Here is a 17,610-nt window from a genome sequence, read left to right on the forward strand (position 1 = left end):
TTTATTTTGAAACAACACTGCTACACCCAAAAAATCATTTTGAAATAGCATTTAGCTATTTCGAAACATGTTTACACACAGAGCCTATTTCGAAATAGAGCCATTAGACACATTATGGCTAATTTCAAAATAGGCTCTATTCTGTCTTAACATGCATTTTGAAATTGCCTCTATGGGGAAAGTATCGGAGGGGTAGCCGTGTTACTCTGGATCTGTAACAGCAACGAAGGGTCCTGTGGCACCTCATAGACTAATAGAAAAGTTTTGAGCATGAGCTTTTGTGAGCACAGACTCACTTCATCAGATGTGCAGACTCACAGATGAAGTGAGTCTGTGCTCACGAAAGCTCATGCTCAAAACTTTTCTGTTAGTCTATAACAGGCGTGTCCAACCCACGGCCCATGGGCTGCACACGGCCTGGACAGCTAGTAATGCAGCCCCACAAAATCACAAACTTTTAACATTATTATGTGATTTATATACATTAACTATATTATATATTTTATATGCGGCCCAAGACAATTCCTCTTCACTCAAAGCGGCCCAGGCAAGCCAAAAGGTTGGACACCCACGATCTATAAGGTGCCACAGGACCCTCCGTTGCTGTCTACGGGGAAAAGCACCTACGTCTACACTAGCCCTCACCTTTCGAAAGGGGGATGGCTAATGAGACAATTTGGCAGATGCTAACTGACAACGTGCTGACCTATTTCAGGTCCCATGGGTGCGCGTGGGGGTCAATACAGCGGAGGCGGTCAGGTGGCCCGGGACCGATCACCCCACCACTGTAGCAGCCTTATATAGCGTAGCAGCAATATGCGATTCAGTGTATCTACCTTAAAACCTGGGTTTCCACAGTATTATGAGTGCCAGGAACAATAACACTCCGAATGAACACCACAATGCCCTGTGGCTGTTAAGTCCCAATCATTCTCTATACTGCCCCAGCTAGTCCAGCTAGTGGTATTTACCGATAATGACTGATTCATTTATTCGTAACTACAACTACTTAACACCTGTCTTATATATATTTATTTATTGGCGTAGGCTAAACACTAGGTTACATATAGCTATATACAATTACATATGACTTACCAATAACATCCAATGCTCCCACATCTTACCAACAACTACGTTACAGCGGCCCGTCAAGTCAGAGATACGTCTTGGTTGGGACCTTTCGTGGTGGTTTTGTCCGGGTGATCAGGCCGGGGTCTGCTGTCTGGACTGGAAGTTGCTGGCCTCCGCCTGGTGTCCAGGAGCCCACACCCTTGTCCCTGCTAAATCACCTTTTATACTGTTTCTTGATTGGGAGTTCAATACCTGGCCAATTAAAGCGTTTGTTACCCAATTTGGGCTTTCTATCCTACCGGCCTGTCAGAACATGTTATAAGTTTTCCTCTGTCCTTGGTCATTTTCCGAACCTCCCCCTGGGACCCTCTGATATTGCACAACCAGGATGTTCTCTTTGGGGGGCTTCCAGCTACTTGCCCCAGCTGTTCTCTTTGGAGACTTACTATCTACTTGTCAGGATGTTCTCTTTGGGGACTCTCCAACTACTTGTCAACTTTCTGATTTCTTTCTCCTTGCCTAGCTTCAGACCTTCCTGCTGTTGTATGATAGCATTCCAGGATGGAGTGTATGGTCACTCTGCCTTGAGAGTGAGGTCCGGCCACCAGGTGTTCGTGATCCCACACTAATGAGGTGCTGTCATGAACATGCAGTGCATCATTAGCATAATGGCAGCCGCAGAAATTCAAAAGTGCCGCTTTCAAATCGTGCACCACCCGTGTAGACAGGGGCCTTTCAAAAGGACCCCCATCTTCCAAAGCCCCCTAGTCCTCTTTGGTTTTAGGAATAAGGGGCTTTTGAAGACTAGGGGGGTCTTTTCGAAAGGCCCCCATCCACATGGGCGGCGCACCATTGGAAAGCAGCACTTTCGAATTCCTATGGCTGCCATCATGCTAATGAGGTGCTACATATTTGTGACAGCACCTCATTAGCATATCCCAAGGTATCTCATTAGCATCCCCCTTTTGATAGGCAGGGGCTAGTGTAGGCATACCCAGAATGAGGCTTACCAATTATGAAATAAGTCAACTGCTATTTCGAAATTATTTCAAAATAGCAGTTCTGGTGTGTAGCTGCTAGGACAGTTAGTTTGAAATAACAGCCATTATTTCGAAATAACTTTGCTGTGTAGACCTACCCTCAGATAACTATACTTAACTTTGGACAGACACTTGATTCCTGGATAGAGTCACTAAATAAGTCACAGCCTAAAATCATAGAATCATAGGGCTGGAAGGGACTCAGGAGGTCATCTAATTCAGCCCCCTGCTTCAAGCAGGATCAACCCCCACTAAGTAAGCCCAGCCAGGACCTTGTCAGGCTGCGACTTAAAACCTTGAGGTATGGAGAATCCACCAACTCTCTCATTCCAATGCTTCACCACCCTCCTGGTGAAGTAGTGTTTCCTAACATCCAACCTACACCTCTCCCTCTAATTTCAGACCATTGCTCTTTGCTCTGCTATCTGACACCACTGAGAACAGCTTCTCACCATCCTCTTCAGAGCTCCCCTTCAGGAAGTTGAAGGCAGCTATTAAATCACCCCCAGTCTTCTTTTCTGTAAACTAAACAAGCCCAAATCCCTCAGCCTCTTGAATCAACAAGCCAGCATCTCATGCTGGGACTTAAACGCTGGACCTGCTGCTTCAAAGTTAGGGACTGATCTTGTGTAATGAGAGTAATTCACCCACAACTCCAATCCACTTCAGCACCTCTGACAACCAGGTCATCATTTTCAATTTAATAATATGAGAAGCCAAAATCTTCAAAACTCAGCAAAAGCCACAGATAGAGTGCTCTGATTTGGAGATTTCTGACAGCTACAACTGTACTACAGCCAAAGGATTAAATCTTAGAAGAGAAAGAGATCAAGAGAGAAAGATGAAACAGACAAATAGAAAGGGGAAGGTAAACCTGTAAGACATTTAAAATCTACCTTTTTCATGCAATGACCATATAAATCACACAGAGAACATGTGCCTGTGACTGTTCTAAAAATCTGTGTTTACTCTTGTATGGCAAAGGAACTCAAGTTGTTTAAGAAAGACCGGATTAGCGATAAGATGGACTAGTTAAAAATCAAAAATCATTACTGCTTCTAATTTAAACGTGAAAATGTACAAAAAGTCTGCTCTCATCTTTTTGTTTGCATTCTGAAGCAAGACAGCCATTACTGGTATGATATCACAGAGAAGGCAAAAGCAACTTTGTAACAACAGAAAAATCACAATGGCCAATTACTAAAAATTAATAAATACGTGTCACTTTAAGAAGTGCAACTGAACTGAAGAACTAACCACTGAAAATATTTTTCCATCTAGTATTCTTTTGGAAAGCTCTAGCAAGCTCTCATCAATCTTCTACAATCACCAAATTTACGCCTTAGTTACGTTGGATAAGTAACAAAATACCACCAACTTCTGATTTACCGGGAATCATCTCCAAACATTCTAAACATGGCCCTCCATGTTCAGTGACTTCTCCATCAAACACTATTTTGCTTATATGATCTAAGAATTCCAACAGATTAGAATAGCACATCTTTCCTTTGCAGACACTGTGGTGATTTAACCCTACCATATTATGCTTGTCTGAATGTTTTATAACTAGTGTTCATTATTCTTTCTACTAATTAACCTGATAATGATGAAGTCAGGCTTGATATTCTACAAATCTTTGGAACCCCCTCACCCTGCTTTACTGCCTTGATAAAAAATTGGAACAAAATTTGCTATCCTCCAGTTCTCCAAGACTTAATATACTTTGTTGCTGAACAGCCATTTCATTTTTAAGTTCCTTTTCAACTCTATTTACTCCTCAAATAGCCTTCTAAGACCTCTAATTGCCAACACACATTTTACTTGTCAGCATATTGGTTCCAATACAGTTTGGTTCCCGTCTTGTGAAGGATACCTATTTGGCTTTAAGGGAGGAAACAAAAAACACCACCCCACTTTTTCTTTTTTTTACATTGCCATGTAACCATACATGTTTTTTTTATTTTCTTGTTTGGGATTTTTGGACAGCAGGGCAGACTGCCTTCCTGCTTATTTATTTATCTATGTATTTTAAGGAAATGCACGTCTTCTCGGTATTGCCAACTCTTGTGATTTTTAACCCCCCACAAAGCTTTCGTGGTTCGCTCAAACCTTCCACTATAGGAATCAGGAAAGGGCATGAGAATCAGTTTTCTGTTTTAAAAAGTAGGTTTTTAGCCCTCATGGTTGCCCACAAAAAGTAACCCAAATGCTGCCAATAGACATAGAAACCAGGAGAGAAACAAACGAACAATGAAGCTCAAAATGACTGATTTTAAAAAACCTCATGGTATTTATGTGAATCTCATTATTTTAGAAGGTCGGACTCATGATTTCTGAATGGTTGATACTGGCAATACTGTTTCTGTACATCAGACATGGTATGCTAAAAAAGAGTCTCCATATAATATTGGATAATTTAATCCATTGATACATACGAAGTAAATTTCTCTGCAGCGCCTGTTCTTCAGACATGGCTTGAGTGCACTTCAGTGTACCCTTGCATTATTGAAATGTCCTTATTCTACAGCAGCACATAAACACTGCAACAGAGGCAAAACAAGACAGACAGCTAACAGCAATAGGAAAAACAAAACAGCTGAGTTTTTCTAAGAAATACACTTTTAGATCTACCACGTAAAATGAGGTTTTCAGGAAACGGCTCATACCGGAAGCCAATGACCTCACAGTACTTTATAAATATCACACAATTACAAGCTGTAAGAGAAATACATTTAGATATATTTCCTGATATTACTTTGCTTTAATAAATCGGTTGTTAACTCTATGCTATCTAATTCAATACCTACCAAAACCCAACTCTGGATGAAAGCGATAGAATTTCTAGAGAGACAAAGTAGATGAGTCTTTTATAAAGGTCTTTTATTGGACCAACTCCTGTTATTCTTAACTCACCCATTTTGTCTCTCCAACAGCCTGGAAACAACAGTGCTGCAACAACAACAGTGCATGCAGGATTTATACATTTTTAGCATACACATTAAAGCTGCACTTGTTAAAGTGCGGAAGCCAAAATGCCATTAACTTCTTGGTAGCAAAAACATAACCTTTTAATGTTTGCGGGTCTCAACTCTAACATCTTTTGTGAAAGACACTTCTCATGCACATTCCTGACTCCCAGCATCTAAACCAACCACCAAACATTACTGGCACTGCAAATGTACACAGCTTTCTACGAAGAGAAGAAGATAACCCTTCCTGGGTTCATGGACTTCATTTCTAACAATGGGAGCTATTTCTGGTGGGACAGATTTCCTCTTGATGTCTTCTGTTTTTTTTTTTTTAATGTATAGACATTTCTCCTCTGTTCTTCTATCATGCCACGACCCCAATCCTCAGCCTTTCTAATCAGCCCATCCCTCACCACTTTTTCTTTCCCCCTAAAACAATTCCCACTGCTATTATTGCAGGCTGCCTATTGTTCAACTGATGTCTCAACCTAACAGAAGTTCTAGCAAACCCTGCTGAGACAGAATGGTTATATAATGGAGAAGTGAGGGGATAATGAAGCATCAGATCTGTACTGCACACCCAGAGCAGACTCTTGCAGTCTGACAAGTAAAGGAACTGGAACTATACCCCAAAGTGTTAACATATCAGTTAGCACAGGTGCTGATTCTTTGAGTCCTTCTGGACTGGAGCACCCACACACAAAAAATTAGTGGGTCCTTAACACCCACAAGCCACCAGTTTCCCCTTCTCATTCCCCAGCACCTCCTGTCTGCCAGCAGCCCTGCCAAGCAACTATTCCCCCTCCCTCCCAGTGCCTCCAACCTGTTGCAATAAGCTGTTCTGCAGGATACGGGAGGTGCTGGCAGGGAAAGAAAGCAGCAGGGATGGACGGTACTCAAGAGGGTATGGATCTGGGAGGAAATAGGCAGGACAAGGGTGGGGCTTGAGGACAACAGGGAGGCAGGGCCTGTGCCAGAGCAGGAGCAGAAGAGGTAAGGCAGGGGTGAGGGGCTGGGTTAGGGCTTGGAGAAGCAAACAGCTGGAGGCAGGGACCAAAGGCAGAGCAGGGTCTTGAGCACCCCGGGACCTTGAGGAAGCCAGCATCTATGTCAGGGATCTGTAATCAAAATAGTAAGAAGAGACAGTTTTTCAAATTCAGTTACAAAAATCAATACTTTAAGAGCACCAATGCACATGAATATGAGACAGTCCTTAATAAGTAACATCAAAATGTACTTTGTCACCCCTATTTTAAGAACAGTGCGCACACAATGATTTGTACCAGTTAGAAAGTTAAGTTACCCCCATCTCCAGGCTTTACCTGACTCAGCCCCCAAACCCACCCCATCCCCAAGCTTTACCCCCATTCCACAAACCTGTGCCCCATCCCCAGGTTTAACCGCTCTCAGCTCCAACCATTCCCCCCATATCCCCAGAATTAACCTGCCTCAGACAAAGCTGCTCATTCACAGCTGCTGCCTCCACTTGCCCCAAGCCCCAACCACTCTCTCATCCATAGGATTAACCTGCCTCAGACAAAGCTGCTCCTCCACAGCTGCTGCCTCTGCCTACCTCCCGCAGCTGCTCTCCCATGCCTCCTTTTTCTCAGCACACCTGCGCGGCTATGGCAGGAGCAGACCTGGCCACCCCTCCTGCCCAGCTCTCACACAGGCTTAGAACTTCAACCATGTGCAGCACGGGTGGCTCCCTGCCCTGCCGTGCCTTTCTGCTCCAGGGCCCCCTGCCACAGCTGACTGCTCAACAGCTCCAGAGGCGGACATCACTTAAACAAACACTAAGTTCAGTTGGTTTAACGGGAGGCAACTAAATTTAGTTTTCTTTGTTTAAGTGGCGGCAGCCAACAGAGCCACAAATGGATCCTTAAAGAGCTGCTGACTCTTGACTTTTGTCAGTTAGCATGTGATCTGTCAGTTACATCACCTATACACGTTCTAATTTCCAGTTTAAAAGTATACAAGCGCTACAAAGACAGACAAATACGGATATTAAAGAACTCTAACTATGAACTGACCACTGGTTTGCTACCCAGATATCACATGCCACGAACAGCCAAACATGCAACAGTCAGAAATGCCCCTCAGAGAATCTTTAAAGTGATTCCTTTCATTATTATCTAAAAACTAACATAACAACAGTACTATAATACCTGCTGACATTTTAGTCTGTGCATCATTACACCAACAAGTGCGCAGCCTACTGCTATGGTATCTCTGTAGCCCATGAATCAATGCTCCTCAAATGACAGCCAAGAATAGACGCAAGCCAAAAAGTTTTAACCTCAAAAAATATGTTTCAATACACACATATATAGAGAGTGTGATTCTCTTATTATTTTCACCACTGTACATCCAGAGTAACTCCATGGGAGCCCTGACTTACACTGATGTTTAAGAGAAGGAACACGCCTAGTAATAGGAGAACATATAAGTTAAAAAGATGTACTTGGAAATGGACTTTTTGGGAAATTTTATGCAGTAAAGTCTCCACATTTGCGAGTATGACATTCACAAATTTAATTATTCACGAATGCCACTTCCCCAGGGCTGGGGGGAGCACTAGCAGCTGCCGCTTCCCTGGGCCTCTGAGGCCAAAGCACTGGCAGCTGCCACTTCCCCAGGGGTCTGGGGCCCTGTATTTGTGAAAATCAATGTTCGTGAAGGTTCTGAACACAGAACCCCCGTGAATGTTGAGACCCTACTGTACTTTCGTTAATTCACAGATTCTAAGACCAGAAAGAAAAATTATGATCATCTAGTCTGACCACATATACTGGTTGCACCACTTTAGTCCAGCAACCTTGAGACCTGACCAATGTTAAATGAGAGAATTTGCCAGACTACTGGAAGTCAACTTTGCCTTGCAGCATTGCCAAACACTTCAGCTACTAACTGGGCTCTTAAAAGACACTTAGGGTAAACTATATCTAAGTAACAGCACAGAGCACTGAAAGCCAGGACTTGTGGCTGTAAACAAACTTTATGGGACCACATGGAACTTGCCCACACTCCTAATAAGTGGTCATCCAGCTAATTAAAAGCATGCCAGATTACAAGTATTGCCAGATGAGAGAGTGCCAAACTAGAGAGGTTCAACCTCTATAACAAAGGCAGGTCACAGAACTTTCCTAAAATAATTCCAATAGTACGACTTCTAGAAAAACATCCAATCCTAATTTTAACATTGTCAATGATGGCAAATGATAAACTCTTTCAATAGTTAATTACTCCCACCATTAAAAAATTGCACTTGTTTCCAGTCTGAACTTGTCTAGCATCAAATTCCAGCTACCAGATTATCTTACAGCTTTCTCTGCTAGACTAAGGAGCCATCATTACATATTTGTTCCCCATGTAATTACTTACAGACTTTAGTCACATTACCCCATAACCTTCTTTCTGTTAGACTGAAAGACTCAGTCTGCTTAGCTTATCACTATAAAACTTGTTTTCCTGGGTCCCCCCCCCATTCATATTTGGGGATCTTCTCGAACTCTCTCCAATTTATCAACATCCTTTCTGAATAGTGGGTACCAGGACTGCACCCAGAATTGCAGCAGCAAATCACACCAAGGCCCGATCAGAGGTAAAACGATCTCTCTGGTCCACCTCAAGATTCTTCTATTTGTGCATCTGCGATGGGGTATATCCCCAACTCTAGCATAGAATGGATAAACTAGGCCATGTTACCTACCCATCTGCACCTGGCAATGGGATACTAGGACAGAGCAAAGGAAAAACAAAAGGAGGGGAAGGGGTGGAGAGGAGCGAGAAGAGGGCAGGGGCGCAGGAGTGCAGTCTTTGAGGAAGGGACAGTGCAAGGACAGGGGCGCAGAGCCCCAGGGAAGGGTGGCCACAAGGGATGGACCCTGCTTCAGGCACCAGTAGCTCCTCAACTTTTATGGAGCATCCAACACTTCTGCTTAGAGAAGCCAGACAGCAGAGATGGATTGATTATTACACACAAGGCTCATCTGGACAGGGACAGTCAGGTAAAACAAATCTAATCTCACCCTAAAAAAAAAAAAAATCAGGTTAGTTTGACAGGATCTATTTTCTATAAATCCATGTTAATTTGCATTGCTACATTACCCTTCATATTTACTGAGTTCTGCATTGCCACTTCACTATCTTACCCAGGATCACAGTCAGACTGACAGGCCAATAAACACGTATCATTGACTCTAAGAGCAATTCACTTCCTCTGCATCCAATCAGCACACTCCACAAATTCTATGTACACAAAACACAGTTTGCAAGACTATCACATCCAAGGAGACTGTCTTCGTAACAACAATCTTGCAACCTGTTGAAATGAAGGAGGAACACTCATGTGGCCCATTTGCTAGCCTAAGGCTATGTCTACACGTGCACACTACATAGAAATAGCTTATTTCGATGTAGCGACACCAAAAGTCTATTTTGATGAATAACATCTACATGTCCTCCAGGGCTGGCAATGTCGACGTTCAACTTCGAAGTTGGGCAGCACCACATCGAAATAGGTGCTGCGAGGGAACGTCTACACGCCAAAGTAGCGCACATCGAAATAAGGGTGCCAGGAACAGCTGCAGACAGGGTCACAGGGCGGACTCAACAGCAAGCCACTCCCTTAAAGGGCCCCTCCCAGACACAGTTGCACTAAACACCACAAGATCCACAGAGCCGACAACTGGTTGCAGACCCTGTGCCTGCAGCATGGATCCCCAGCTGCCGCAGCAGCAGCCAGAAGCCCTGGGCTAAGGGCTGCTGCACACGGTGACCATAGAGCCCCTCAGGGGCTGGAGAGAGAGCGTCTCTCAACCCCTCAGCTGATGGCTGCCATGGCGGACCCCGCTATTTTGATGTTGCGGGACTCGGATAGTCTACACATGCCCTACTTCGACATTCAACTTCGAAGTACGGCGCTATTCCCATCCCCTCATGGGGTTAGCGACTTTGACGTCTCGCCGCCTAACATCGATTTCAACTTCGAAATAGTGCCCAACACGTGTAGCCGTGATGGGCGCTATTTCGAAGTTGGCGCCGCTACTTCGAAGTAGCGTGCACGTGTAGACGCGGCCTAAGTAGCCCACTGCTGCTCTACAGTTCCAACACAACACCTTCCTCCAAGACACTGACTGCAGTGTGCATTCCTGCAGTTCCCTTTTTTTGCCAACCTCCTGGTGTAAGAAGTGTCAACATCAATGCAGTGTTTGATAAGGTGCTGCATGGTATTTTGATCAGAACACTAGTTTAATACAAAAATAAACATGGCACACACTAAGTCATCCTCTCATATTTAGTAATACCAACTAGATTAAATTTATGTTCATAAACAAACAATTCTAATTCCTCTTGCTTGTTACCTAGGCTCTTTCAGTTCTTTAGTAGGAAACCTACATAAAATGCACCATATGATGTCAATTTAATAGGGAAGAATGAACCCTTTAATAGAAAATCATTGCGCTTAATACTGCATGGGGATGACTCATTTAAGAAGAAAAACAAAGTATTTCCAGCATATGAGCCAAAAGACTGCCGGTCCACATCAGTTTATGATAAAACACAAGAACAGATTTAAAAATATTTGAAGATAAGCTCTTTAAAACCAACATTATCCTCGGCCAATTTATTAAACTGATGGTAGCACAATAAACCACCATACACGAGAGAGAGGCCTGAGATTCCAGCTTGATTATTTTGTTTTTGTGGTAGGGCTGCAACTAGAACTTCACTTCTTCCAACAATTAACTCTCCCCACCAGTTCATGATCTGAGCCAACAGTCTCGAGTGCAAATCATACCTTGCCACCTAGAAAATCCCCATAAATCCTCCTGGGGAGGAGTATTACCTTAGTGGTTGAAGCATTAGCCTCGTAAAACATGTGTTTTGAGTTTGATCCTTGCTGGAATCTCAAATGTATTTCATGATCACAACTGGAGCATCTGTAAGAAGGGCCCACCAGGCAACTGAGCTATGGACAGCAGACACTATAGCCTACCAGGGGCCTGAGGGCTGTGAGGACAGAAACAAATTGGCTGGAAAAGCAATCTTGTCACCTAGTCTGAACACCCACAGGAACAGAAAATGCACTCCTCATCCACTAGAAAAAAAAAAAAAAAAAAAAAAAAAAAAATCAGGAAAAATCCCATACGCAACACCCATCCTCTTACCCCTCCCAGCCACAATGCCATGCAAACAGGCAATTCATTGAACACTACAAACATCAAACATGTTACTTTAACAGCTGTGTGATCATCTAATATATTATGCACATGTACTGCTAGCAAAGAAAAGCATTACAAAATGTTTTATGGCTGGTTGAAATCTTATTTGTATAAAAATTTAACTTGGTTTGTATTTTCATTTTGGCTCTGAACTTTGCTAAAAGTTTGTTGGAGTTACTTTAATCTCTCTTGCTTTCATGTCCCCATTGTTCCTTGGTACCCCAGGGGTTGGCGACCAAAATAGAAAGAGCCATTTTTTCCAATTTCGCAAAAAACTCAATAATTCAAGAGTTGCAATGCATGTGAATACAAGAGACAGTCCTTAATAAATAATGTCAAATAATACTTCTTGTAACCACTACTTTAACAACAGTGCTCACCCTGTGTTTTGTAACGAGATTCAGGTTTACTGCAAGAATGTTCACCAACTTTTTACATATTCTATTTCCTCACACTTTACATGTGTGTTTGTACCAGTCTTTCTGACTTTCACTCGTGAAACTTCTCTCTCACCAGCAGACACTGTGGGAGTTATTCACCCTTTTGAGATCACATATTGTCTTCTATTTAGATAAGAGTAACAGAGAGGGAGCCGTGCTAGTCCATATACTATCAAAACAAAAGATTATTTTATTTACTTCCCAAAATACACAAACCTGGAAACCCTGGATGCCCTATCATTTCAGGTATTGGCACCCTTACCACCGGACTATCCAATTACGTGGACTCCCTCCTCAAACCCTATGCCACCAACACTCACAGCTATATCTGAGATGCCACTGACTTCCTGAGGAAATTACAAAACATCAGAAAAGTTCCTGATAACACCATCCTTGCCACAATGGATGCAGAGGCTCTGTACACTAATATTGTGCATAAAGACAGATTACAAGCAACCAGGAATACCATCCCTGATGTCACCACAGCCAATCTGGTGTCTGACCTCTGTAACTTTGTTCTCACCCACAATTATTTCCAATTTGGGGACAATTTATACCTCCAGATTAGTGGAACTGCTATGGGCACCTGCATGGCCCCACAATATGCTAATATATTTATGGCTGACCTGGAACAACGATTCCTCAGCTCTCGTCCCCTATTACCCGTCCTCTACTCAAGATACATTGATGACGTCTTTATGATTTGGACCCATAGTATAGAGGCTCTAGAAGAATTCCACAGAGACTAACAATCTACACCCCACCATCAACTTATACCTCGATTACTCCACACGAGAGATATATATCCTGGACACTACACATCAAGGATGGCCTGATCGGTACCACACTGTACCGGAAACCCACTGATCTCTATACTTACCTACACACTTCTAGCTTCCATCCTGCATACATAACTAGATCCATTGTCTACAGTCAAGCCCTTGGGTACAATCGCATTTGCTCTGATCCTACTGACAGAGACCAAAAACTACAAGATCTTTACCAAATATTCATAAACCTGAATTACCCACCAGGAGAAATAAAAAAAACAAATCGACAGGGCCAGAAGAATACCCAGAGATCAGCTACTCCACGATTGGCCCAGAAAAGCCAAGAACAGAACACCACCGATTATCACCTACAGCCCTCAACTCAAACCACTGCAACGAATTATTAAAGACCTACAACCTATCCTTAATCAGGATGCCACACTCCAGAAGGCCCTCGGTGACAGGCCTGTTCTCTCTTACAGACAACCTCCCAACCTTATGAGGATCCTCACTAACAGCCACAGTTTATACGCCAGGAATACCAGTCCTGGAACCTTTCCTTGCAACAAAGCCCGCTGCCAGCTTTGTCCACATATCTTCTCTGGAAATACTAATCACTGGACCTAACCAGGTTATTCACAAAATCATGCGCACATTCTCGTGTTCCTCAACTAACATCATGTATGCCACCATGTGCCAACAATGCCCAGATGCTTTGTACATTGGACAGACTTCTAACTCCCTTAGACAAAAAATTAATGGGCACAAAACAGACACAAAAACACTCAAGGTCCACAAACTGGCTAGTCAACATTTTAATGGAGTGGGACATTCTGTTAATGACTTAAGAGCTTGCATGTTACTGAAGAAAAATTTTGAAAGGGAGACAGCTGAGCTGTCTTTTATGTCCAAATTTGGCACACTAACACGTGGTTTGAACCAGGATGAGAATTTTCTGAGTCACTATAGGGGCTCATTTGCATACTTGGCTTAATCTAATTCTTGACCTTCCCCCCCCCATACCCCTCTACTCTCTGATTTGCCTACCGTGATCATTTTTTTCTGATTTGTCCTCCTTGATGACTGTTTGTGGTTCTCGATGCCTTAAATATTGAGTCTGTTCTGGTATGGCTATGGTCTGAAGAAGTAGGTGTATCCCACGAAAGCTCACCTAATAAATTATTTTGTTAGTCTTTAAAGCGCTACACAACTGCTTTTTTATTTAGATAAGAGTTACTCATTTTTGTGCTTTTAGACACTCACTGTTCATTGAAAATAATTAAATGGGGTTTTGTTTTTGTTTTACTTTGCAATTATAGCACCAAGAGCCACAAAAAAGTCCTTAAAAAGCTGCATGCAGCTTGGGAGCCACAGGCTGCAGACCCCATTCAGATCCCCAAATTTTCCCTCATTTTTTGTTAGACTTCAATGCTTCCATCCCTGCCTCTTTCAATAATGCCTATCGATAGATTTCATTTACTTGCTTCCTCCCCCAGAGGCACCCGGTCATCTACTGTCCCACAACACACTCTTGCACCCACCACTCTCCGTCCTTCCTTATTCAGTATCCCAGGAATGCACAGCCCAACCCCTTCCCATGGTAAGGAATTCCTAGCCCTTCCAACTGAGGATATCAGGATTCCGCTTCTCTGAAGCAATGGCTGAAGCCTCTGTTGTCACAGCATACTCTGTAAGTGAGGAAGAAACGAAGATGTACCGACATCTCCTCCTTCTGACAGTGGAGAGTAGGAGAAGCACGGGACATCTAGAACATGGGAGCCAGCTAGCAAATGTTGACTATGCTTTTTCATTAGAAGGCAAGCGGAGGGGCCAATGACACAAAACCTTGACAAAGTGGAACAAATGCAAGTACGAGTGGGGAGAGAGAGAAATTGAAGAGTCTAAGCATTTTATGGAACTACCAGATGAAATTCAACAAAACTCTAATTTCATTAAATAATTCAGATGACACTTTTACTATGCTAGAGTTGACTAAACTGAATGAAGAACATAAAAAAGCATTCAGTTGCGAGCATGTTTAGTTACAGTTGGGAAAACAAAAATATTAACTGACTTCCAGATCTGTAAGTATTAATGACAAGTCGCATGTAGTTGGTAAAGAAGTGGAAATTGAGTGAGTGGAACCGGGAAAATGTGAGACAACCTACAATTGCAGTGCAAAATATGTGGCATGTATCTCTTCAAGAAATTGGGAGAAAAGGATTGTTAAAGTTAACAGAGTCTTTTAGATTTAGTCCTGGACCCTGAAGAAATTTTCATCCTGTGACAGAAAAAGGGAAATCCTAAACAAATTCCTATTGGACTTGATCTGGCCAAAACAGTGTTCGGATTTAGATAGTGATTTACAAAAGAAAATCTGCCTACCTTGGTTAAGACTGTTTTTGACTGGGGATTTCCACATAAATAAATTCAGCCAAATCTTCACCAAAAGGGGGAAGTCTGATACTTATATTCCACTGTTGCTGAAAGAGGAAGAGAGGTATTTTCATTGAAGCTTTTATCAAAACTAAGTCCAGCACATATCTAAAAGCAAAGACTTTTTTTGAATGAAAGGGATAAAACACAAAGCTTAGAGGAAATGTCACCACCCCAATGATGTGTCCAGAGGCCTTCATAGGGTGTATTGGCAAGCTGTTGAATAAGACAATGCTGCACCGCCTCATCCTTGAAGTCAAGTGTTATAAAAATCTCCACTCGTTTTATACATTCAGCAGAGATACTTAGGCAAAGAGGAAACTGGAAATGATCATTTTCCATCATTCATTCTGACAATGAAAGGGTAAACTGTCAAGAGTTCTGTCAGAGATACAAGCCTTCAAAAATATAGGCAAGATTGCCTCATCTTCTGCTCCATAGATGAACGGGGTCATCCTTACCACTCTCTCAGGAGAGACCTCCTCTCAGAAAGTAAGATCTGTCTACCATTTTCAGGAGACTCTCCACCCTCATCTCCTTGCTCTCAAATGCCTGGTAGAAGCGATCAGTATGCAGAATGGGGAATATGCCCATAGTCAGATAACTTTTAGTCTATTTAGGCTAAGCCCGCTATGGCAGTGCCATATAAAGCTGAAGGCAAGAATCCTGGACAACTCCTTGAACGCTTCGTAACTGAAGGCAAAAGTGAAGCAGAAGTACAGGAAAGGCACTTTTTGCCTTTCCTCCAAGATGTCTTGTTCTCTTCTGTCTTCTTTTGCTTTAATGTAGATTTCAGGAGTTTCTTAAGATCATAGAAACAAAACACATCAGCGAACAAGTACAAGCTACTGTTACCATCAGAGAAAAGAAAACAACTGAATAAAGAAAGAGTTGGCATTTACAGGAAGAGTAGCTAGTCCCAAAAATTATTTATCCCAACAGGCATAATCTGCCAAAACACCCTATACTGTAGCACATACTGATGAGGACTACATCATAGGAAAGAACACTTTTTTTTTTTTTTTTTTTTTTTTTACATGTTTTACATGGGATGCTTGAAGAGATATACTGAATAAAAAACTACTATTACGATTAGCTAAAATTATTACGATTAGCTTGCTCTTCCCAAATTGTTTAACAGGACAGCAAGCAGTTATCAACTTTGGCTAAGGTTATCAAGAATGTTTGATGACCAGGTGTAAACACTGAATGAAATGAAGCCAGAGATAATATTTACTTTTATGGGCAATAAATCTTGCTATCCAAAAACAGAAGACAGTTTACATATAATGTTAAATGCAGAAAGTTAGTTATGACTTGTATTTCAATTAAGCTGCATTTGAAAATTTTAGGGCCTGATTCTTATGCGAATCTAGCTCTTATTTTTTCTAAAGTATTAAAAACAGAAAACAGTCTAAATACCATTGTCTATATGTCTATTGTCATTACAGTTCTTTTGCATGTAACAAGCCTGCTCTTTAAAGTTCATTTACTGTGAGATGTAAGTAAAGCAGCTTCTAACACTTCACGAACTAACAGAAGACTAATCACAAATATTATCAGCTGACAGTATCTGAAATGTAAACAAAGCTATCCAGGGCAAGAAGAGAGGATATTTTATTGGTGATTTTACAAAAACAAAAAAAAAAAATATCACAGAATATAGGCATAAACATAACTAGACACACATAAAACAGAATGCGACACTGGAATGGCCTTGTATTTAAAACATATAGCTAGTACTACTACTACTACTACTACTACTACGTCCTCTTCGCTGATCCTTCTCAAAAGGCAACACAAACAAGTACTCCAAGAATTTTTTTTTCCATTTATGGCCTGTCAAAGTCTCATATGTGTCTATTAGCGTTTTTTTATTATTCAACCTTATAGCCCAGAACGAGATGATATTATCCTTGAGCCACACCAACTAGGTACCAAATCCACGTTCCTTTCTAGTAACTAACATTTCAGTCAATACTACTTGTGATTAACCATTTCCTCTAAATATACTCACCCCCACTTCATTTTTTGTAGGATTGGGAAGTCTGCAGCCATATGCATATGTAGGTGTTATACATGTTAATGGACACTATGTGTTTATATTTGAGGACAAAATTTGGACTGTGATATTTTAATGGAGATCTCCCCCGCCTTTCATAGTCTACCCCAGGCCCATGTACAGGTCAGCTAAGCCCTTCTAAAATATTCAGGAATATCTGTACTACAGCTTATCATGGGATTTCAAAACCATGTACTTATTCAGTTATAGTAAAATCATATTAAGTATGGTAAAACAGATCCTACAACCATCTGTTTCACACGTATCAACACCAGAGTTGAAGGATCTGCAGTAATTCAAATACATTTGACACAGCTAGCTTTACCTACACTTTACCCTCTCTTTATTTGATGGGGTTGGACTATTGTGAACAGGCAGAAACCAAATACAGGAGACCTCCAACTTAGGCAGAGGTCTTGCACAATCCTGCATAAGACAAATCTTGCCTAACTCAAGGGAGCCAGGAAACTGACCAGCACAGCAGTGATGGTCCGTTTCCCAGACTAGATGGCAAAAAAAGCCTGTGGAGAGGAGAAGGGGGAAGAAAAAAAAAAAAGTTAATGGTTAAGTTAAGGTGGTAAAAAGAGTCAGTGAA

The sequence above is a fragment of the Carettochelys insculpta genome, chromosome 1, assembly GCF_033958435.1.
Source record: "Carettochelys insculpta isolate YL-2023 chromosome 1, ASM3395843v1, whole genome shotgun sequence".
NCBI lineage: Eukaryota > Metazoa > Chordata > Testudines > Carettochelyidae > Carettochelys > Carettochelys insculpta.